The sequence below is a fragment of the Canis lupus genome, chromosome 23 (genome assembly GCF_011100685.1).
Source record: "Canis lupus familiaris isolate Mischka breed German Shepherd chromosome 23, alternate assembly UU_Cfam_GSD_1.0, whole genome shotgun sequence".
NCBI classification, from domain to species: domain Eukaryota; kingdom Metazoa; phylum Chordata; class Mammalia; order Carnivora; family Canidae; genus Canis; species Canis lupus.
The window spans coordinates 10,615,903-10,638,566 of NC_049244.1; the positions used below are offsets into that span (position 1 = coordinate 10,615,903).

General features: G+C 44.0%; 1 long non-coding RNA gene across 2 annotated transcripts; it reads right to left on the bottom strand.

The window, feature by feature from the left end:
* Window positions 1-504: 504 nt before the first annotated feature.
* On the bottom strand, window positions 505-21,891 carry LOC111091881. Of its 2 annotated transcripts, none has more exons than XR_005376690.1 (3): window positions 21,789-21,891; window positions 2,401-2,687; window positions 505-963 (listed from the first exon to the last, which is right to left on the bottom strand). It is a non-coding gene; the product is annotated as an uncharacterized LOC111091881 (long non-coding RNA). The 2 variants fall into 2 exon arrangements; XR_005376689.1 differs by lacking the exon at window positions 21,789-21,891 and adding an exon at window positions 4,230-4,461.
* Window positions 21,892-22,664: the final 773 nt, after the last annotated feature.

Below are 22,664 nucleotides of genomic sequence, written 5' to 3' on the forward strand. Positions count from 1 at the left end.
TCTTGTATTAATCAGATTGTATTAATCACATCCTGATTGATGGACATACCAGATCCTCAGTCAACCAGGAGGTACAAGTGAATAGGGTCTAAAAAGATCCATTTCTGAGGAGATAATCATGTTAATTCCACTTGCTGAGCATGGTTCTAAGTTCTTGGTAAGTGATATCTCTACTTATCTTCACGACAGCCCTGTGAGTAGGTCACATTGCCAACTGCCTTTTATGGATGAGAGAGCTAAGGTTTACAAGTTGTAGGATCAAGATTTGAATTATGGGGTTTTGCTATATATTTGGCAAGCTGAATTCAGAAGAGGGAGAACCCCAGGCTGAGAGTAGCCCTGCTCAAGGGAGACAATGGTATGAGAGTGTTCTCCAGACCAAAACAGAAGCAGGTCCAGATCTTGAGGAATCCACTTGCAAGTATGGGGCACTTGGCAAATGAGAAATTAGCACCAGAATACTCGCCTTATGAATGTCAAGGGGCTGGAATCCCAGCCTGGGGGTCAGATAATAGCAAAAGTTAATATTTATTGAGTTGGTGGCAGGGTGCTACACGTGATAACTCATTTTATCTCAACAGCCTCATTGTACAGATGAGGAAAATGAGATACAAAAAGAGCTTCAGAAACTGGCTTGGTATCACAGTTAGGAACTAGTGGAGCTGGGATTGAAGCTCATCAGTTGTTTCCAGAGTCTATAATCATAAATCCTACATTTGCCACCTCAGACGACCAAGGGCCAGCCAAGCAAACAGGACAAAAGTTTAGGTGAAGGGATCTTCTGAGGATGTTGCAGGAGCATCAGGAGGCAAAGTCTGGACAAACAGAGTCAGGGACCTGGTGGAGGTGGGCCAATCTCAGAGGCATCAAATCCAGATGTCTTGGGGGTATGGGAAAGTGCAGGTTGTCCCATCCAGAGGAGAGGGTCATCCAGAGCCCATTGAGCAGAGAATTGGCCTGAATCTGTGAATTCAAAATGGACATCCTTAGTCAGAAATTTCTCCTTTTCATCTTTACTCCAGAGAAGCCCTCATCAGTTTCCTGCTGTGGATGGAGTGTTGTTCAAGGATGATGATTGCCACACTGTCCATAATAGCAAAGAGAGGGTAATCTAAGAGTCCATCAAGAGGGGAATAGCTAAGTCCATTGTAATCAACCCATACTTGGGGAACATTCTCAAACAAAAAGCACACATACCCCTCATGAAAAGATTCTGAGACCAATGAGGCAGCTGTGGGGCTGTAAAAGAGGCGTTACCAGTGGCTATGAGGAGTGCAGTAAGCTGATGGCCTCCAGCTGCAGAGCTCTGGGGATTTACTGCAGCATTTGTGTTAAGGCCATGATTTTCCTGAGTGTCCCCCAGCCAATGACAGAGCATGGTGGGGTTGTAAGGCCTAAGCCATTTCTGCCAAATAAGGCGCTCCTCTAGGGGGCAGTCTCTGAGCTTCCCAATAGCTGACTGAGACCCTGTGAGATCCCCATCTCTGTGCTGTCCCTCCCCAGCTTGTCCCCCCTATCTTTCCAGGTATCGCCTCCAATTAATCTCTTCTACTTCTAACCGCTCTCAGTGTCTCTTTCCTAGAGGACCCCGAACTGACACACTTATTGAGGAGTGAAAACAGCAAATTGCAGGACAATGCATACACTAAGATACCATTTATGCAAGTAAACAAACAAGTACATGCCTACCTGAATTAATATTTTTTTAAAGACAGAGAAAAAGAAAAATAAAGGAAGGAAAGAGGGAAACTTGTACATAAAAACATGTATTTTTCTATGCATTGAAAAGTTCTGGGAAAAGCCCACTCAAATGGCAACAATAGTTATTGCTTGGGGTGGAGGGAGGAAGTTAGGAAGTAATAGTGAATAGGACTTCAGATTGTGTATATTGCTATAGTTTTCCTTTTACAAGGAGAACACATACAGGTGTTACTTATGTAATTAAGAAAATTTAAGACATATACAGGCCCTTCGATTGAGACTGACTTTTCTCAAGGAGGATCCGCAGCATCTCAGCTGAACCCAAAACCTTTAGAGTGGGGACCATGACTACACAGTAACGTTCCATCCAGAAGGTATCTGCCACCCCTGGCCTACTCCCATTCCCTATCTCTGTTGGAATAGCTAATAGCCCAGTGATACATCAGAAAGGTGTCTAGAAAGATCTATGGAGTGTTTTAAATTGCATGAGACTTTCCTGGCCTCCCTGGCTGTACTATACAGAGATGCCATAACTCCCCAGTACAGCGTCTCTGAGAATTGCACTTGTAAATCTTCCCCCTCCACCTCATGTGGCATGGAGTACATCAGAGATGATAGTGGGTGATGCTAAATCTAATCAGCTGCATAGATGGTTCATGCAGGAGGAAACCACATTTGTTACTTATCTGCCAAAACTACCTCTTTCAACTTTGAGCTATCAGTCTTCTTTCTCTCTTTCTCTTCTTTCTCCCTGACTCTCTTCTCCATTTTCCCTCCTTCTTTCCCCAGGGCCTTTAAATAGTGCTGAAAGGGTGGCTGAGAGGTGAAGAATCCCAGGCTGGAGACTGCGCCCTGGGCACAGGCTGGAAGCTTCCTCGTTGGACTGCTGGCCTGTGTCCTCTACCTGGCCTTACTGACACTGACAGACTGGTGACAGGTCAGAGGTCTGCAATCTGGAAGTGGTGTCGATAGCTTTCACAGTGTGCCTGGAGGAAGAGAGAGCAAGCTAGTTGGGTCAGGCTATTACCATGTAGCAAATTACTATTATTTTTATTTTTAGACACCAATAAAAATGACATCTGGGACCAGGGCAGATGAATGTTTGTTCTATTTATAGAGAACTAGAAGTCTGAGTTATGGCTGGGGGTGCCCAGCTGAGTGTGCTAGGGTGGGGAGGCTTCTGGGAGGAGATGTACATCTGGCACTGCAGGGGTAAAAGGGAACCCAACTTGGGAAATGAGTTCAGCAGAAGTTTGAGAGGTCCCAGAATTGTTGTCTTACCAAGCCTGAAATACCCAGTGCCTAACCGAAGGATGTCTTAAATAATATACCATCTTCCAGATGTCGAATGTCTACAGTGTCCCTGGCTCTCTATTCATGAAATGCTTCCTGGAGGTCTGTGAGGAGGGCAACATCATCACCACTCCACTTCTGAGGAGAAAAAGTAACACACCTAAAGTCCCATAGCTGATGGATGTCAGGGCTAGGTTTGGTGCCTGGTTCTGTTGAAATTATCATGTTTCTCTTCCACCTACCTCTCAGTAACCTGCCTATGTCGTCAAGGCAGTCAGACCAGCCAGATCTTCATGGGCACCCATTCCAAAAAATGAGTCAGGGGAGGGAATAGGGCACTCAATGGGCTAATATCAATTCTTGTAAACACATCCATCATGAACTTTATGAATGAAATGTTGACACTAGATGTTGTGACTGAATGCTAGTGACCCTCCCTGAATGCTGAAGGGAAGCAAGATCACTTTTTTAAAACTAAAGTTTAGATTTATTTAATGTTCTTTTTATGTCCCAGGATCCCATCTAGGATACCACATTATTTGGATTTGCCTTGTCTGTTTAGGTTCCCCTTGGCTATGACAGTTTCTCAGACTTTCCCTAGTTTTGATGACCTTGATAGTTTTGAGGAGTGCTCCTCAGATATTTTGTAGACTCTCCCTCAGCTTCACCACTTGGTACCTACAAAATCTTACTGGAAGGCAGGATTTATGCAACTTCCATGGGCATCTCTTGACTTTACAACCAGAAAATAACTGAGGTGTTAGGGAAAAGGCCTTTAAAACTATCTCATTCATTCATTCATTCATTCATTCATTCATTCATTCTACAATCACTGAGTCCTCAATTTATGCAAAGAAAGTGTTGGAGGAGGCACAGAGGAGGGCAAGAGATTAGCTCGAGTGCCAGAAGCATATGGTTCTCTAGCCAGTTGTCCCACCAGCCCACTCCCTCAGGACTGCACCTCCCAACTATGGAGGAAGAGTTGCAGCAGACTAGTGTTTCTCATACTAACACAGAGGGCTCCCACATTGCAATCCCAGAGGCTCTTGCTAAAAATCCAAGTTCTCAACCTTACTCCAGATTCATCGAATTAGATGCTCCAGTCAGGAACCCACTTGGGAATTAAAACAAACAAACAAACAAACAAACAAACAAACAAAAAAACTGCAGTTGATTCTAAGGCTCAGGCCAGTTTGAGGACTACAGTGAAAGATAACACTGAATGGTCTACCTACCCTGATGGGATACGTAGAAGCCCAAGTGGATCCAGGGCAGACAGATGAAAGCAGGTGTGTGACATTACACATGGGCATTGCACTGGGTCGCAGAAGGAACAGGGCAGACGAGGAGAGATGGGAACTCAGAGGAAGGGTCTCTGATCTAGATGGCTGGGCATGGTGTCAGAGGATAGAAAGCACTACTGGGGCTTGGGGTTGGCTGGCAGCATATAGGTACAGAATGAGGCATCTGGAATCTCAGGTCACTTGTAGATGTCAACATGTAGAGAATCTATAAGGCAAAGAAGGCATAGAGGAAGATGAAGAAAAAGTGAGTTTGGTTTTAGACGTGTAGTGTTTAAAGTCTTAATGAAGTATATAAGCAGACACAGCTTTTAGGTGGTTGGGGGTCCCAACCTGGCATTCATGTGGGGGGAAGGGGCCACCTTAGACACTCATGAACTTTAATATCATCACAGAGCTGGGTTTAAGCTGCCCACTCTCATCATCTTCCAACTGAGTGGCCTCAGCCAGGTCAATGGACTTCTTTCAACTTCAAAGTGGGTACAGCATTGACCTTTCAGGGTTATGCTGAGGATTTAATGAGATACCCTATGTAAAGTCCCTGGAGCACTCTTGGAAAAAATCAATCTTAATTCACATTCAGGATCAAAGTTAACATTGAAACCATGAGCCAGACCATGAGAGAAAAGAGTATGTGGTAAAAAGAAGAGATTAAGGCCTGAACCTTGGGGAAAACAACAGTGAAGGGACAGCAGAAAGAGCAAAAGACACAAAAAAAAGAAAGAGCCTTAAGGTCTGAGGAAAACCAATAGCATCATGTAGTCAGAGGTAGCATGAGTATTGGGGAATATTGGCACTCAGGTACCCCACACCAAGGTTCGAAGCCCTGCCTCCACTTCCTAGCTGGGAACTGAGACTTGCCGAAGCTCTTTCCTCTAACGTAAATCTGGGGTGACACGACTTACCACATCTGTCAGTTGTGAGAAACAGTTAAAATGCTCTGGGTAAATTTTACGTTCCAGAGGAGGAAGTCAGTGAATGCTAATCAACATTATTATAATTGTTATACAGGCAAGGCTAGCTAGTGTTTGGAAGCAGGGCAGCAAAGGGTGTCCAATGCCATAGGGAGATAAAGAAAAATGAGGACTTAAGGGGAAAAAAAACCCTGGATTTGTGATTTCCCTGAGCAGAGATAGAGTAGAAGCCAATTGGCAGGGTGTTAGGGTATAGGCTCAAGATAATGAAGATGGCTGGTATGAACTCCTGTCTGACTGTGTCCCAACTTTTTACAAGTCATGGCACACACAGATAATTATTATACAACATATTGAGACAAACCACTAAGGTCACTCAAAATAACAAAAGACCTGCCCAGGAATTCCAACTGCCCTATTCCCTGTCCAGCTGCCCTGAGGGCTGAAGGGATCAACATGCCAGCTTTCTGTAACCATCCCAGTACCTAGGCACTACGGCACCATACCAAGTGGGCACCTGTCCCCACTGCCAGATACCAAATGGGCACCTGTCCCCACTGCTTACAGTGATTACCAAAATGAATTTTCCCATGACCCACTTGCTTTAAACGGGGATCAGCACATTTCTTCCATAACTGACCAGCTATTATGGGATTTGTCGGCCATGCATTCTCTGTTGCAACTGTTCAACTTGGCTATTTAAGTGCTAAAATAGTCAGAGACACACAGAAATGAAGGAGTATGGTTGTGTTTCAATAAAACTTTATTTACAAAAACAGATGGTGGGCTGGATTTGGCCTGCAGGCCTTATTTGCCAACCTCTGACTCTGAGCTTCAAAATCTGGCAATATACTTCCACCAGAATTACCAAACATACAAGACTGACTAAACTTAAAAGAATTGGCACTACCAAATTTTGATGAGGTAATGGATAAACTGGAACTTTAACACATTGCTAGTGGGGGTATAAATTAGTGTAATCACTTGGAAAAACATTGACAGTCCCTACTACAGCTAAACCTACATGGCCTACAATCCAAGAATTCCACTTTTTGGATATAAATCCAACCAAAATAAATGTATATATGCACCAAAACATATATATAAGGATGTTTATAGTGAATTTATTCATAATAGTCACAAGTTGGAAAATGGTCAAATGCCCAGCAACAGTAAAATGGATAAATAAATCCTGTACATTTAATACAATGGAATACTACACAGGAATGGAAAAAAATACACTCTGCTGCACGCAACCATCTGGGTGCAACTCATAGACATAATATTGAGCAAGAGAAGCTCTAGGATTCTGTAAATGTAAAGTTGTTGAACAGGCAAAACCAGTCTATACTGATAGAAATCAGAAAAGTGATTGCTTTTTCAGGAAGATATGGATTAAGATCCCTTGCTCTAAGTGGGAGTCACATGTGTGTATATATAAAAAGATTCACCAAAATGGATATTTGAGTTTCTGTACCTTATTTTATATTACACCTCAACTTAAAAAAAATGTAAATGAGTAAACACCAAAAAAAAAAAATGCAGGAAATTCTGAATCCAATATGCCTGCCTACTTGGAAGCCAATAATAGCATACTTCCCCTACAGAGTCCATAGCCAGTCTTTGGGGGCACCACACTTGGCATTGGTAGGATTAGGAGTTTTAGTAAGATTTTTTTTCCTTTACTACGCTGGGCATTGATAGTTCACTGGCCTGGGTTAGAGGGACCCTAATATTTGCCTTCTGTCAATGAAATAGTTTCCAGGTGGTGGCCAAGTTGGAGGTAGAGGGAAGGCAAGGGTTGATATAGGAATAAAGGTGTAGGGTGGGATTAGGCGACAACAAATGACAATGACCAAGATTTATAGAAAACAAGCCTTGCTCTCAGTCACTCAATGAAGGATCCCAGCTCTTGCAGCGCAGGATTCCTTCTAAAGGCCATTCTGTGATGTGATGTTATCTGTCAATATGGTAGATAACAGTGGTCACAGCATGGAACATATACCTAATGCTTAGGTGCTTTGTAGACATCAGGTCTCAGAAGACCAGGGACCTTAGGAAACCATTACCATAGTTACTGTACTGTTAAATTGTCTGGCAGTGTCCTGGTAAGTCTGGTAAGTTCTGGTAAGTCTATACATTGACATCTAATCTTGTCCAAATGCATACATTAGGAGGGCCAGCTTTTTCTTGGGTTTCCAACAACATGGAGGTCTGGCTTTACTAGGTAACTAGGTAGGAACACAGTTCAAACACTGTTATTTAGGTCTGCCCCTTAAATCTGGGTCCTTTTCCAACCTTTGGCTTTCTTTACCCCTGAAATGAACACCTCCTGCTCTTCTTGCTACCTGTTCAAATTCTGGTGACCGAATGAATTTTCAGAGGGGGACTGAGGGGTTGCAGGGGACACAGGAAGAGAAGTCAACATCCATGGACCCCTACTGGATTCTAGATGTTGTGCCAAATGATTTTATAGATCTATGCTGTACAACACAGTAGTCACTAGCCACGTGTAACTATTTAAATGTTTAATTTTCATTAATTAAAATTAATTAAAATTTGAAATTTATTTCTCAGTTGCTCTGGTCACATTTCAAATGCTGAACAGCCATGTGGCTAGTGGAAGAATGTAGATATAGAACATCTCCACCATCACAGAAATTTTCACTGGACATACCTATATATAGACTCTTTCCCCTATAATCCTTACAATAATCGCCTGAAACATTTATAAGTTAGAATGCAGTGGACTGCCTGTAACAGAAAACCTAGGCTCAAAATGACTTTAAAAACAAATAATTTTATTTGTTTTTTAAATAATAATTTTAAAATAAATAATGAATTTATTTCTGCTTGGAGACCAGAAGAAGTGTGTTTCCAGGCACAGCCCAATCAATATGTTGCCAAAGACCCAGGCTCCTTCTGTCTCAATGCTTTGCCATTCTCACTACCACCTTTACATCAATCTAGTTCCTCATGTGGCTATAAGATGGCAGCCAGTGGCCTTTGGGGAAAATGTGCTTCCTTATTCATACACCAAGAGAAAGTTAAAATACCTCTCCTCCAGTCTGATTGGACCAATAGGAGCCATGGGCCTTTCCCTAACTAATAACATTCCCCAGGAAGGGACTGCTGGGGCTGCTTGGGATAAGTCAAGATTCCTCTATGGAATTAGAGGTTAAGAAACCTGAGTAAAATCAGGGTTCTATTGGAAAGGAGGAGGAAGAGAAATGTGTAATGGATAACCATTAAATACTGCAGTGATTATTCTTATGCCCATTTACAAACAAGGAGACTGAAGCTCAAAGGCATTAAGCAAACTACCTAAGGTTAACAGAACAGGTATGTGATCACACAGAGGATCAATCTAGGGTCTGTCAAAGCCACCGCTCACACACCGCCTTGCCACACAACACTGGATATATTTTGTCATTGAGTAGCACAATGCCACTCAAGTGGTTATCCCCTCACTTCTGATTAGTAGCAACATGATGATTAGCTAATAAGGCAAAGCAGTAATGAACTTGCTCTGATCATCTTTCTGTGTAAGCAACTTCTGGTTATCTGTTGAACAGAACACATTATGCTGCTTTCCTCTCCCAACCTTTCCTTTTATGTTAAATATATGATTTTTATCCTCAGAAGGGGGATTATCTCAGAGCAGAATTGGCAAGGTTAAACACTATCTATAAAACACATTCAGCTATGCCATGAAATGAATTACATAATATATCAGTCATCTACCTGGCTTTCAAAAACCTGCAAATGCATTTCTGTTCGGTATGGGTGAGTATTTTATATTTTGCCTCCCTTCCCATGAAGGTAAAAATGACCTTGGTTCTTAGGAAGTGAAGATATATTGAACGGGTTAGGATCAACACAGTTCCATTTCATTTAGTCTCCACTAAAATTGCAAGGAGTGAAAATAGAGCTGGAATTTATTTTACTATATATTGCCTCATTTGAACTTTAGTAAGGCATTAGCTTCTAAGGAAAACCCTCCCCCTTCCATAATCTCTTATTGATGGCATGTTAAGGAAATTGCCTTGACTTTATTGATTCTGAGCTATGAGGTACAATGTACCCGGTGGTGTGTTAAACTGAGAAAGGTATGCTGGGCTGGCTATACTGCCTTGGAGATGGACTCAGCTGACAGCCGGCACTTTGGCCCTACCCAACACCTATGGCCATTCTCCCCAAAGAACAAATTAATGGGATGCCAGCCGCGTAGGAGCCTTCTCTCCATGACCTTGCTTTAAAAGAGGGAGCCCTGAAAGGAGAGGAGCCTTGTATCCTGAAGAGGGAATAGCAGGACAGGACAGGACCCCACTCATCTACTCATCAGCTGAGGCCAGGTCTGCTCAGTCTACCCCTTTCCTGGAAGGGTTGGAGCAGGAGCCAGGTGGACCAGAAGGTATGTCTGGCCAGGTTGCTTAAGTTCTGGGATTGAGGCTTCAGCTGTGAAATAGTCTTGGCAGGGTGAAAAAAGTTGCTATTTTGACTGGCACCAACATCCCTTTGCTGTATTTGTCCAGGAAACTATTGTGATGGGCCACTCTAGGTGAGTCGCCCACACCTGGAGAATAGCTTATAAGCACACAGTGAAACAAGGTGGCAGCTAATATGCTCTGCACAAAAAAGTTTCCAGAAGTGTGTGGGGCTGGGAGAGAATCAGGTGAGCAGGTAAAGATGAGAAGCAGAGATGGAAGGAGAAGGTTGTGGGTTGATCTGATGAAGACAGGGTTGTTGCGATCAGGAATATCCAGTAATAGTTTAAGTCATCTGTAATAAAATACCAACTGCCACCACCAGACTTTGATGAAGTCTGCCATTCACACAAAAATTGGTTCAGGGTAGAATTGGAGGGAGGACAGGCATAGACTGAGGAGGAAGGTCAGCATGGAGCAGAGGAGGAAGTGGCCCTGGGAAGTAAGTGGGGTTGACATAGTTCAGAAGTGACCATCCACACCCCAGCCCAGGACCTCACTGTTATCTCAGAACCCAGCTCAGTGTTGGGCACAGAGAAGACCGTCAACTGTCCCAGGCCATCCCAGCCACTGAATGAACTTGTCCACCTTTGATGACCCCCAAGCCATAGATAAAAACCCCCTCAAGCCTAACAAAAGGACAGTGTCCCTTCTTTTCTGAACATGATAATAAGCTTATTTTCTCAACAGTGAGGTCAGAGAATGGTGTAGGTGAAACAAAGAAATCTATTTTTTTTTCTGGTATTAACTGACTTGTATGGCTGCATTCTGGGTGTTATGCTAACCAAGCCTTTCCTTTTTTTCCCCCATCTTAGCAAAAAAAGTGCAGGTAGCTGAGGATGGGTGTGTCTGTGCTGGAGGTGGGAGGAAATGGTAAGGGTCAGGGAGGTTCTAAGGACAACAGAAAAGTCCATCCTATCAGGTAAGTGGTCAGCAAATGCGTGTGGAATGAATTTCAGCCTGAGATGACACTAGACATTATATAGGTCACGGGCCAACAGCTCAAAAACCTCCAGACAGGATTGAGTGAAGAGAGATGGGTAATGAGGGGCCGCTGCTCCCAGGAGGGCTGGTGCCCTTTCTAAGAGCACTAGCCTCTTCTCAGCTCCAGACAATTATTGCCAAGCAGGTACGTGAGTCCCCTGTGGCTAGATCTGATTTTTTTTTCTCCAAGAAAAGCCAGAAATGTGGATTTTCATATAAAAATACCCGTTTGAAACATTGGAAACCGGTTCAAACAATTTCAAATGCTGTACCAGTCAATAAAAATGCATCTGCAGGTTGGATCCATTCCCCTCAGATGTAGAATAGTGGTTCTCAGACACAAGTAGGCATCACGGTTTGCCACAGAACTTAATAAAACAGGTACACTGGCCTCCACCCCCAGAGTCTCTGAGCCAGCAGTGGTGGCGTGGAAGCCAGACAGGTGCCTGTCTAGCGAGTTCCCAAAGATGCTGATGTAGCTGGCCCTGGATGACCCTGGAAGATCCACTGCTCTTGTTGACCACCAAGATCTCCAGGCTCTCTGCCCTGCCAGGGACTGCTGGGGTCTGCCCTCTTCTTCAGGGCCTCCTGCAAATAAAGTTCTCTGTGAGCCCGCTCTCTATTTAAAGCCTGCCTTCGAGGCATGTTTTTAAAATAGAAGCACAAGGCTCTAATTCTTGGGCTCTTTCATTTCCTCGTAATATTTTCCTGGCAAGGTCTGGGCCCTAAGCATCACATTGTCTTCTCCGAGTCCCAAACCAGAATATTCTTTTCCTGGAGAATCAGGTGCCCCAGTGCTCAACTGCATTTGATCATGTTAATATTAGAAAAAATCCAATATAAATCCTCTTGGTGTCAGGGGTTCTGCAAGGTTGCTCTAATTGCCTGAACCTTAAAATACATTTTTAACCTCTTCTGACTTCAAAGTCAGTTCCAACAAGGCCAGGGGAGATGTCTACACCATTGGGGTTCTCATTAGGGCAGAAGGCCACAGTTTTAGTAACTCAGGGGGGTTGGAAGTAGTAGCACATGCTTATTTTTCCAATAGAACTATGCTCACACAGGATTTCCGCTATTACTTGTGTCTTTTCAAACCCAGAATTGCAGAGATGACCAGATCTTGTCCCTTACATAGGCCCTGAGTAGGAGGCAGTAAACCCTCTTCCTCCACTGTCCACAGAGAATAATGCAGAGATGGCTAATGACCAAGTTTGTAAGGTGGCTCAGAAAGCTAGAGTTACAGGAATCTGGCAGTCCTAAAAGACTCATTGCTAGGGTCCCAGGGTGATCATGCACACATACCTATCACAACAATGGATCCAAGAACTTAATCCCAAAGTCCCAAATGCTTCCTTTCACCCTAAATGCCTGCCTATCTTGGCCTTGAAATCTCCTGAAACTTTCTCACTGATGAGAGATATAAAACTAGCAGGCAAGTCTTAGAGTAACCTTCATGTCACTGTTTGGCATCTGGGAAAGGCCACTGCCTGGGTCAGGATGTCACAGAGCAAGCAAGCTCAAGCAACTGTAAACAAGATGGTCACAGGGCCAGGGCTCTGAGTCTGGAGGGTTCCACTGGAGAAGCTTCTAACTCAGACAGTTCCTCTGGCTGAAGAGTGAGGTTCCTGACCTGGACCTTCACGGGTAAAATCTAGCCTGGGAAGCTTGCCAAGATCCTGCTTTTGGAAGCCTGCCACTGGAGCCCAGGCTTCCCAAATCATTCACCTCACCCCCTCCCCCACTGTCTCTGTCCCCTTTGACTGGAGTCTGGGGCTGTGCTCCTGCCACTGTTTACTGCACTGGGTGCTCCCTGCTGCAGCTTACACCCACTTCCCTTGTCTGGAATCGGGAATCTTGGAATTGGTAGACCCTAGAGTCCTAAGCCCCATCTGTAAAATGTGTGTAATGGTAACTGAGAATCAAATTGGACAGTAGCCCTGAAGTTCTTGGCAACCATGAGCTCCTACACATCAGAAGGTGGTGTCTGTGCACTCTGGCTCTTTGTCTTGTCTCACCCAAGTGTTCTGGTTCCTTCCAGAGTGTGTAGCAAAATCTAGGCATGGTTCCCTCTAGCAAGGATGTTCCCCAGGGAAGAACTGGAAGGGAGGAAATGTAATTTGGATAAAAGAAACGAGGTAAAGGTAAAAAAATAAATAAATAAAGTACCTTTTTGAAGGGAATCAGCTCTGAGTGCAGGAATTAGTTTGGAGGCAGAGTCTCCCCCTCCCCACCCACTGTCCCCACTCCCTTGGGCCTTCTAAGAGCCCCCACAGCTTTACCTGTATGGATGGCCCAAGGGCTGGGCCACAGAGAAGCCCAACTCCAAGGGGTCCCTGCCTCCAAAGGGTCAAAGACAAAATATAAAGAGGCACTGTCAGTGAGTCCAAGGGCAAAAGCACATGAGCACACACCTAGATGCCAGTCCTGGCTTCATTCTTACCAGCTGTGGGTACTCATCCAGTGACTTCTCTTTGAGTCTCAGTTTGTTCATCTGTCAAATTGGGACAAGGACACCCATCTCATGCTGTCTTTGTGAGGACAGCAGTATCTACCTGCATGAGTTTCTGCCTTAGATGAGGTTCCCCAGAGGCAGAGGCAGAGCCTGAGACAGGGATTTGGGTATACGTTGTTTGTTAGAGGAATGCCCTTAGGAGAAGGGGAACAAGGGAAACAAGATGGCATTGGGGATTCTACTAACCAAGGAAGTGGTCCCAGCTTTAGCTCTATCCCATGAGGAGTTCTGGAGCATTACAGACCACAGTCGGCACCACAGACTTGGTCCTTCCTAGAAGCCAAGGGCAATAGACTTTCATACCTTCATCAATCAGTTGTTGTCTACAGGCTGTCTATAAGTAGAGAGGGAAGGGAAGCCTGATGGGGAAGTCTTCTGGGAGAGATGGCTCCCATTCTGCTGAGAATAATTCTCTGGAGGAAGCAGCTATGAACACCTTGGAAACAGTGTGGATAGCAGGTAGGGATGGGCACCCCCTGGGTGAAGAGGATTCATGTAGGGACTACCAGTATTCACCATTCACCATTGCTTTACTTCTTTTTAGTGCTTCCAGCAATAAAACACCTTGCTCAGCTGGTTCAGAAGCACATCTGCCTCATCTTGACTTTGGTGCCATCCTGAGCTGCATCACAGCAAGACACTAATGGGTGCCCTATCCCCACAGGCTCATAACCATACCATGTGTGTACATGTCCCACTCTCCTGACCTCACAGGAAAACAGGCAGAAAGTAGGCAGGGTTGCTTTGCCAGGAAGAGAGGTGGATTCACCCAGACCAGCCACACCCTTGCCTTTCCACAATTCCTAGTTAAGTAGCTCTTCTCAAAAGGCTGAGATCATGGAATGGAGCCTTGCTTCCCAAAGTGTGGCAGATGGAGCAGCAGCATTTGCATCACCTGGGCACTCCTTTGGAAGGCAGACCCTGGAGCCCTGCCCCAGAGCTACTGACCCAGAACCCAGTCTCACAAGCTCCCAGGGTGATCCATGTACATTCTGAAGCACAAGACTGCTGGGGCAGATGCTTCTCTTCTCTCTCCTCCTACCACACCACTGGCTCACCTCCACTGGAATGCTTATTGCATTTGCTGCAATTTTCACACTTGAATTTTTGTGTCCAAAAAAACAGTGGTGGGATGAAGTCAACAAGGAATCTGGAGACCCACAGATCAGGGTTTGAAACCCTGCTTTGTCACTGGCTAGCAAGGTGGCCTTAGGCAAGTGGCTCACCACTCTTGAGCCTTTATTTTTCTCCACATAAAATGGAGAAGATAATTTCTACTTCTCAAGGTTGTTGTGAGCCAAGGTAGTTAAAATATCTAACTGTCCCAAGCACACAGTAGGCGGGACAAAAAAAATCCCCAAGGCCTAATTTAGTGCTTGTCATGTGGTAATATTGAGGAAATTTAATTGAAGTGAATGGAGTGGAAGCAGGCTGACTTTCAGCCTCCAACACAACAGAATGTCTGCAAGGAGGAGGAGGGTTTCAGAAACTTTGATCTTCCTGCTTGCTCTTGTTTCTCTTGCCCTTGATGGTTTTCATATCATGTCTTCAGCTGTTGACATGCGGAAGTATTTGTCTCTGCCTTGCACTATTGAAGAGGATGGATAGAGATTCATGGGCATAGAGAGCAGGGCTAGAAGCCAGGTGGCCTTAACATTTGGAGCTCACAGGCTGACCTCCAGACTTCAAAGCAAATGTAGGAAACTGATGGTATGTGCCAAATTCAACCCTGGCTTCTGTTTTGTTTTGTCTATGCAGATTTTAATTTTTTTTTTTAATTGCTGGAAGACTTCTAAAAGCAAAAGAATTTAGGAAAAAAAACTCATCTGACTTTCTGGCTTTTCTTTTAAGCCATACTGACATCATTCAACCCCCACTGTCTGGCAACCACTGGCTGGAGCTGAGAGCAGCGGCTGTCTTTGGCAGGGCCTGCCCTTTCCCTTTTGCCACACTCCACACCTTTCCCTCTTGTCACCCTCTATCACCATACTGTTCTCTGTTCAGCTCCAACTCATCTGTCTTTCTGGCCTCTCCTTGACTGACACTTGGAAAAGGCAGAAGACCCCAGGGAATTTGAAAAAGACTTTGGCCTTCTAGAATCCATGGAATGAAGCTTTAGATGAATTGTGTCATCCTTTTAAGCATCAGTGAGGCCCCTCAAGATCCAATATTTTATGTCTCTCACCATTTGAGCACTTAGGGTGTGCCAAGATTTTTGTATAACTTTCGTATTTTATCCTTATGGTGGTTCTGTGAGATGGGTTCAGTTTTATGGATGAGAAAAGTAGTGCTAAAAGAGGTAAATATGTTGCCAACAATCACACCAGGGGCCAGCAGCAGAGCCAGAACTTGTGAAAGTGTGAATCTAGCAGAGCCCAGTGTCCCCAAGCCCTTGTCTATAAGCTTAGTTTCATATACGTGCATATACCAGGTTGTAAGAAAATAAAACTCCATGAAATAAGAAAAAAACCCAACTAATTCCACCATCAATCATTTATAAGTTTTGAAACCAGTTGAAAAGAAAGGGAAAAAAATCAATCAGTAGCAAATGTTAGTAGATGTCTACTCTTTCACACGCCCTTTAATTTATAATCAATTCTCAAGAGCAAACTCTCCTCCTGATGAGTATGTTGAGGTCAGAACAGGCCTCCTCTAAGACCTGCTGTACACCTGTCAGCAAGCAAAAAGTTGACCGGGGCCTTGAGCTGCCCACACCTTCACATGGGTCTTGCTGCTAGTGGCCAGCCTCCCCCACCGAGTCCTACTCAGCCATGGAACCTATGGGCCCGTTGTCACCCGGCTCTAGTTTCATGTGACATTCTCTTCACTGACACTCAGAATTCCTCCCCTACCACCCCCAGGCTGGAATGCTCCAGGAGTACGGAGTAAGAGGGACAGGCTGGGCCCCAAATCTGCTCTTCAGTCATAATTTTATACTGCATTATCACCCTCATTTGTGGAGCCTCTTTGAGAAACACTTCTCAGCTTTCCATCTGCTGTGGGGTCTTGCTGCTTTTACACACTGACAGAATGTTAAGAGTGGAAGAGGTACTATTTCTGCATTCATATAGACCCATCTCCTCCCACGGGGATTCCTTCTTCAGTACCCCTGACAGAATGGTGATGCAGCCTATCCATATACTTTTAGAAACATGAAACATATTACCTCAGGGGGGCATTCTGCTCTATATTTCAGAGCTCTGAGTTTTAGTAAGCCCTCTTTAAACCTTCCAGAAACCCACTTCATTTTTATATCATTCATCCATCAGCAAACTTGTGTTAGTATACATTCATTTTGCATGACATAATTTTACAAGTGACAGAAACCCCAAATTAGCCCCCCCCAAAAGGCATTTAAAAAAATAGTTTCAAGTGAGGCTTATCTCGGAGTTTAAAAATGCCACAAAGGACCTGGTGGGGCTTTCATTCCAATTTGTCTGCCATATTATTGCCCCATGAATCTGCAAGCAATCATAGTAACTCCTGGGTTATATGCTTCATATTAGCAAAATGGATGCTGTGGTTCCAGGCCTCTTATCTAATCCTCCAGAAGAACCAGAAGCAACTCTTTGGCTAGCTTTCTCAAAGTCCTAAGACTCACTCTTGTTAGCTCAAATCAAGTCATGTATGGATGTTAACTAGATTTATTGTGGCGATCATTGCACGATGTACACAAATACTGAATCACTATGTTATACACCTGAAACCAATATAATGTTATATGTAAGTTATACCTGGAAAAAAAAGGAAGTTTAATTGAGACAGATATCCTTCTCTTGGACCAATCACTGCAGCCAGAGAGATGAGATATGGAGTTTGGGTGGGAAGGGGGAATTGTCCATCCAACTCAAACCAAAACCCTGAAATGGGGGAGGAATATATTCTCTAGAGGAAAGTAAGGATACTGTTGGCAGTAGAAGGGGGAACAGATCCTGAAGAGGAAGCCACAGATGTCTTTTACACATCTCTGCTTTGTGCCAGCCACCATATTCGTTACTGAGGATGGCAAGTCAAATAAAACCCAATCCCTGACCAAGGAAGCTAATAGCTTGGTGGAGTCATTGATTATGACTTATGGAATTCTCATAAGTGCCCCTTTCTGGAGTGGAGAGAACATATCCTCCTTTTATGAAACGCCTCTGGGCATTTGAAGACACTTTGCCCACCTCTTCAAAATCTTCCTGGAGTTAAACATCTCTGGTTAGTCTGGTTGTGAGCCCTCTAACAAGGTGTGCAAGACTTAGATCATGACAGCCCCCTCCTGTGGATGATGTGAACACAGGGTGCAGAAACGATGGTACTGGATTAGCTGGACCCTTCTTCCTCGAAGCAGTAGGTTTTGGGACTCGGACTGGAGTGCATGGAGTTTATCTGGGAGATGGTCCCAGGAGATACCAGTAGGAAGGAAGGAAAAACAGCCAATGCAGAGTGGCCACAAATTATCACTGTGGACAGCCAAAAGCCCAACCATCCCAGGGAATTCTGGGAGACCACATAAGGCATACTGTCAGCAATTCCTCAAGGATAGGAGGCTAGGCAGCTATCCCCCAATTCTCACTTGTCATGGGGTGAGACCTCTCTGAGGGTTCTCTTCGAAAGTGTCAAGGTCTTGAAAAACAAGACTGAGAAACTGTCACAGATTGGAGAAAACTAAGGACACACGACAGCTAAATGCAACATATTGGTCTAGCTTAGATCTTGGAACAGAAAAAGAGTCTTAGCAGAAAAGTGGTAAAATTGAATGAAGCAGATAGTTTAGTAAGTCAGACTATATGGATGCTGATTGGTTTCTTAGCTTTGATACATAGGCCATGGTTATATTAAATGCTAACATCCAGGGAAGCTTCTGTGAAAGGTATACTAGCACCCTCTGCACTGTATTTGCAGCTTTTCTGTAAATATAAACTTATTTCAAAATAAAAAGTCTTAAAAAAATCAATGCTGGACATCTTTCCAGTGCAATAGAGGTTTATAGTAACATTTTTGATGACTAAATAGCATTTCATTGTATAGACATACCAAATTTTATTTAATCAATATCTAGTTTTTCCCTCAAGTTTTTCTGTTTTAACCACATTGAAATAATAATTCTCTTAAATTCATTTTTGTGTACTTGCCCTTAGGATAAAATCCAAAAAGTAGAATTTCTGGGTGCATTCCAAATTCTCTTTTCCAGTTTCTGAGTGCTCCTGCGCCTTGTGTCAATTGCAACTCCTTGGACCACACCTTAACATGTTGAACTCATATCTCTAGGGGTATAGGCCTAGGGATCTGCATTTTCATAAGCAACCCAGTGATGTTTGAGAAGGCTGGTGTGGTCTTGGCTTGAAAAAAGAAAGAGAGAGGGACACCTGGGTGGCTCAGTGGTTGAGTGTCTGGCTTTGGCCCAGGTCATGATTCCAGGGTCCCAGGATTGAGTCCTGCCTCAGGCTCCCCACAGACAGCCTACTTCTGCCTCTACTTATTTTTCTGCCTCTCTCTCTCTCTGTGTGTCTCTCATGAATAAATAAATAATTCAAAAAAAAAAGAAAAGAAAGAGAAGGAGAGAATGAACTTAAAGGGGTTGTGGCTACCTTGATTTGCCTGCGTCTTCCACAAAGCTTGAACTGACACCTCATATGATATGCCTACTTGGTTTTTATAGCTCAAGAGGCTGCCATCCCAAAGGCAATGATCCCACTCATGCCATCAGCAATTAGTTTTGGGGTGCAGAATCTGCAGTGTATTCTGGAGGAAACACGGGGTTGTGGCCAGGGTTGGTGGAGCTTTGATCTTTTCTAATCCAAGAACAGAGTTAAGTGGGAGAACAAGGGAGAAGCTGAACAGCCACCATCTCCGAGTACCTCTTGTCTCTGCAAACCCAGGAGCTGAGAATGGACATCACCTCTTCTGCCTGGCCTTGAAGAGAGGAGAGCAGTATTTCCCTTGCCAGAAGCTGTCTTTCCTGCTTTTCAGGGTGACCAATTCATCCTGATTTGCCAGGACTTTTCCAGTTTTCATGTTGAAAGTCTCATGTCCCAGGAAACACCTCAGCCCAAACGAACTTGGATGGCCAATCACCCCAAGTGGCCTAGAGAGAACCCTAGGCCCTAACTCAGAAAACTTCCTCCCCCACCATGTGGCTAGAACAAGTTCCAGACTCTGAGGTGTTAGAGGAGGAGTCCAAGATGCTCCCTAACTCCTAGATCTGACACCTCTTCCTTAACACCCCTCTTCCTTCTCCCACCCCCTTTCTCCAGCCTGCCTCTGCCCTCAAGCTGCGTTCTAAGCACCTGCCAACTCTTATTCAAGTATTAAAATGCAGTGCCACTATTGCCTTCTCCAGGTAACCTTCTCCATCTTCTCCACAGATGCCCACCTCACCAAAATCCTGCTCTCCCACTTAGCCGTCATGCGAATCTGGGCAAGTAGGTTAACCTCCCTAAGCCTTCCTTGCACCATCTGTAAAATGGGTTTTATAATGCTGCTTGCCTCATAAAAGGAGTACTGGGTTAGATTAACTTACCACATAGTAGATACTCATTGGGAGTTCTTTGAATGAATGCATGACTACGTAGAGTTGAAATTCAACTCAGAGCCAAAAGCTAGCAATGTAGGCAATACTTTGTTCTTCTTTTCCTTATCCCATCTACTACTCTGTCTCTCTATACCTGCAACTTCCTTTACCACAGGAATTCTTAATCTTCTCAGTGTTGTGGACCCCTGTGGCAGTCCGGTCCCATAGACCCCTTCTTAATGTCTTCAGGTGAATTAAATAAAATAACAGATTATAAAGAAAGCTAATTACATTGAAATCATTATTAAAATGTAAAATATAATTTCCGATGCAGTACTGTATAGCTTCTATATTAACACATTAAATAAAGTCTACCAGCAGGTCTTGTAATAACTACTATTTAAATAGTGAACTTAATGATATTTTAAGATAACTTCAAAAACATTAAAGGAATAGAAAAACATCCATGATTTTTCTTGGTAACAGTCCTGCTGATACCACAGTTTGTTGCCTATGTTTAAAATTGATGGAAATGCTACATTTTATCTAGAGGTTAGTAGAAATAAAGATGTAATGGTTCACCTAGCCAAATTCACAGACCCACTGACTTCTACCCTTGGGCCCTTGAGGGGAGGTGTCTGTGGAACCTAGGTTAAGAACCCCTGCTGTCCATGCCAGCAACCTTGGAACACCACCCTGAGAGCTGCTTCTCTATAGCCTGGGGGCAGAGTTGAATGCATGTTCCATGCTCTCCCTGCTTCTAGAACACGGGATTGTTCTCATGCTAACCCTTAGGAACATTCCTTACACAATAGGAACATCACCATATTAGCATCTCCTGGGCTCCAGAGAGCTTGTCTGTGGGGATGGTCTGTCACCTGGTCTTTCTGTGGCTAGAGTGGCTACAAGAGGCCACAGCCAGTGATGGCTCTGATTCCCCAGACAGATTCCTCTGGCAAAACTCATAGTGGAGGGTGCCTGAGTGCCTCAGTTAAGTGTCTGCCTTTGGCTCAGGTTATAATCTCAGGGTTCTGGAATCAAGCTCCACATCAGGCTCCCTAGTCAGTGAGGAGTCTGCTTCTCCCTCTCCCCACCCCCACTCATGCATTCTCTCTCACTATGTCTCTCTCTCTCTCTCAAATAAATAAATAAAATCCTTTTTAAAACCTCATAGTGGAGGGATGCAGGCTGTGCCTCATTCTGGTGGGGCCTAGGCTCCCACAGCTCAGGATCCTCTCTTTAGGAAGCAATACAAAATTACTAATATAAAATCAAGTATGACAACAAATAACTCAAATGAGAAAAGAAATGACAACAAATTATAAATATTAAAAGCTGACAATGCAAATATCACAAAATTCAGAAAAATAGCATATTATTTTTATTAAATAACTGCCTATCTCTTGTCTAAAATATTTTTCCCTGCATTTATTTATCTGCTTTCTCTTTGATTGCTTCATAACATGACAACAATTTTATACTATTTTATACAGAGCCAACAGAAAGATAATTAAGTTTTTTCTCTAGCATGGTTGAGCAGATATTTTTTTTTAATTATCAATAGTTTATCAAGTTTTCTTGTAGCTTCACAACCCATTACTGGTAAGGTCATAGATATCTTCAGGATTATTGTCAAAGTTGGGGAGTCTTTTCTAAGCTGGAAGTTCTTCCAGCCAGAGCATTTCAGGTTTTCTTTTTTTTGTTGTTTTGTGTTGTTGTTTTGGGGGTTTTTGTTTTTTAAAGATTTTATTTTTTTATTTGAGAAAGAGAGAGAGAGCAAGCAGGGTAAGGAAGAGGTGGAGAGAGGGGGAGAAGCAGACTCCCCCTGAGCAGGAAGCCCAATGCAGAGCTCTATCCCAGCACCCCAAGATCATGGCCTGAGCTGAAGGCAGATGCTGAACCGACTGAGCCACCCAGGTGACCCTCAAGTTTTTTTAAGCAGTGGCTCATCTTTATGCTCTGAGTTGGAGACACTCATTAATAAGTCTGTCACCCACACTGTCACCAGAGTGGTCTACTGGGAGGTTCATGCCATCACATCTGACACAAGATAGCTTCTGTTTTGATGAGACATTGCAGAGAACTGAGTCTTTCACTTACATGTATCTGGCAAATGGAAGAAGTTTCCTCAGACTACATTCCAAATCTTCTTTCTCCTCTACACTCCACACAGTTCCGGACTATGTACCTTGATCTGTGTTGCACATCATGTGACAATCTGCAGCTCTGCACCTTTGAGATCCGGTGCCCAATGAGTCAGCTCTGTGAGTGTTAACAGATTCTTGGAAGTCCTTTCCACATGGGATCATCCAGCATGACCTAAGCTAAACCCCAAAGTGACCATGAACGGTGTCCTTCCACACCCAACTGAATGAGTGACCAACTCATCTCTCTCTGGGCCCAATCCTCAAATTGCCTTTGGCTGCCTCAATAGCACCCCACCCTGGGGCAGGATGACAGAGGGGATGTGGGAGAGGGAAGAGGTGTGTTTGATGGATTGTGGTAAACTACCATGGCTTTGCAAATTCTACAAAAACATGTCACCCTGGAAGCACTTTGTGAGGTCCTCCTGGGATCTTGGAAGAGGCATGTGTGAGTAAAACAACCTCAATAAACATAAAACTTATGTTTCTTTGGTTTACAGAGATCAGCCCTGCTGCCAGCTGCAGGTAACAGAAAACTCAGCTTATAGCAGCTCCCAAAAGCAGAAATCTCACTGGTGCATATACTGGAAGTCAAAAGTGGACAGTCTGAGAGATTGATCCAATAGTTCCCAAGAGACCCAAGTTCTCTCTGTCTTTCCTCTCTGCCCTCTACAGAGCAAGCTTCATCTTATACCCAGCAAGCTTCATCTTATACCTGCACCCTCTCTGTTCTTGAGATAGGTGTCAGAAGCCACTGGTCATCCACCTCCTCTAAGCACTTTCTTAAAACCTCCAGCCACTCCCTCCTTGAGTCTCATTGGCCCAAAATGGG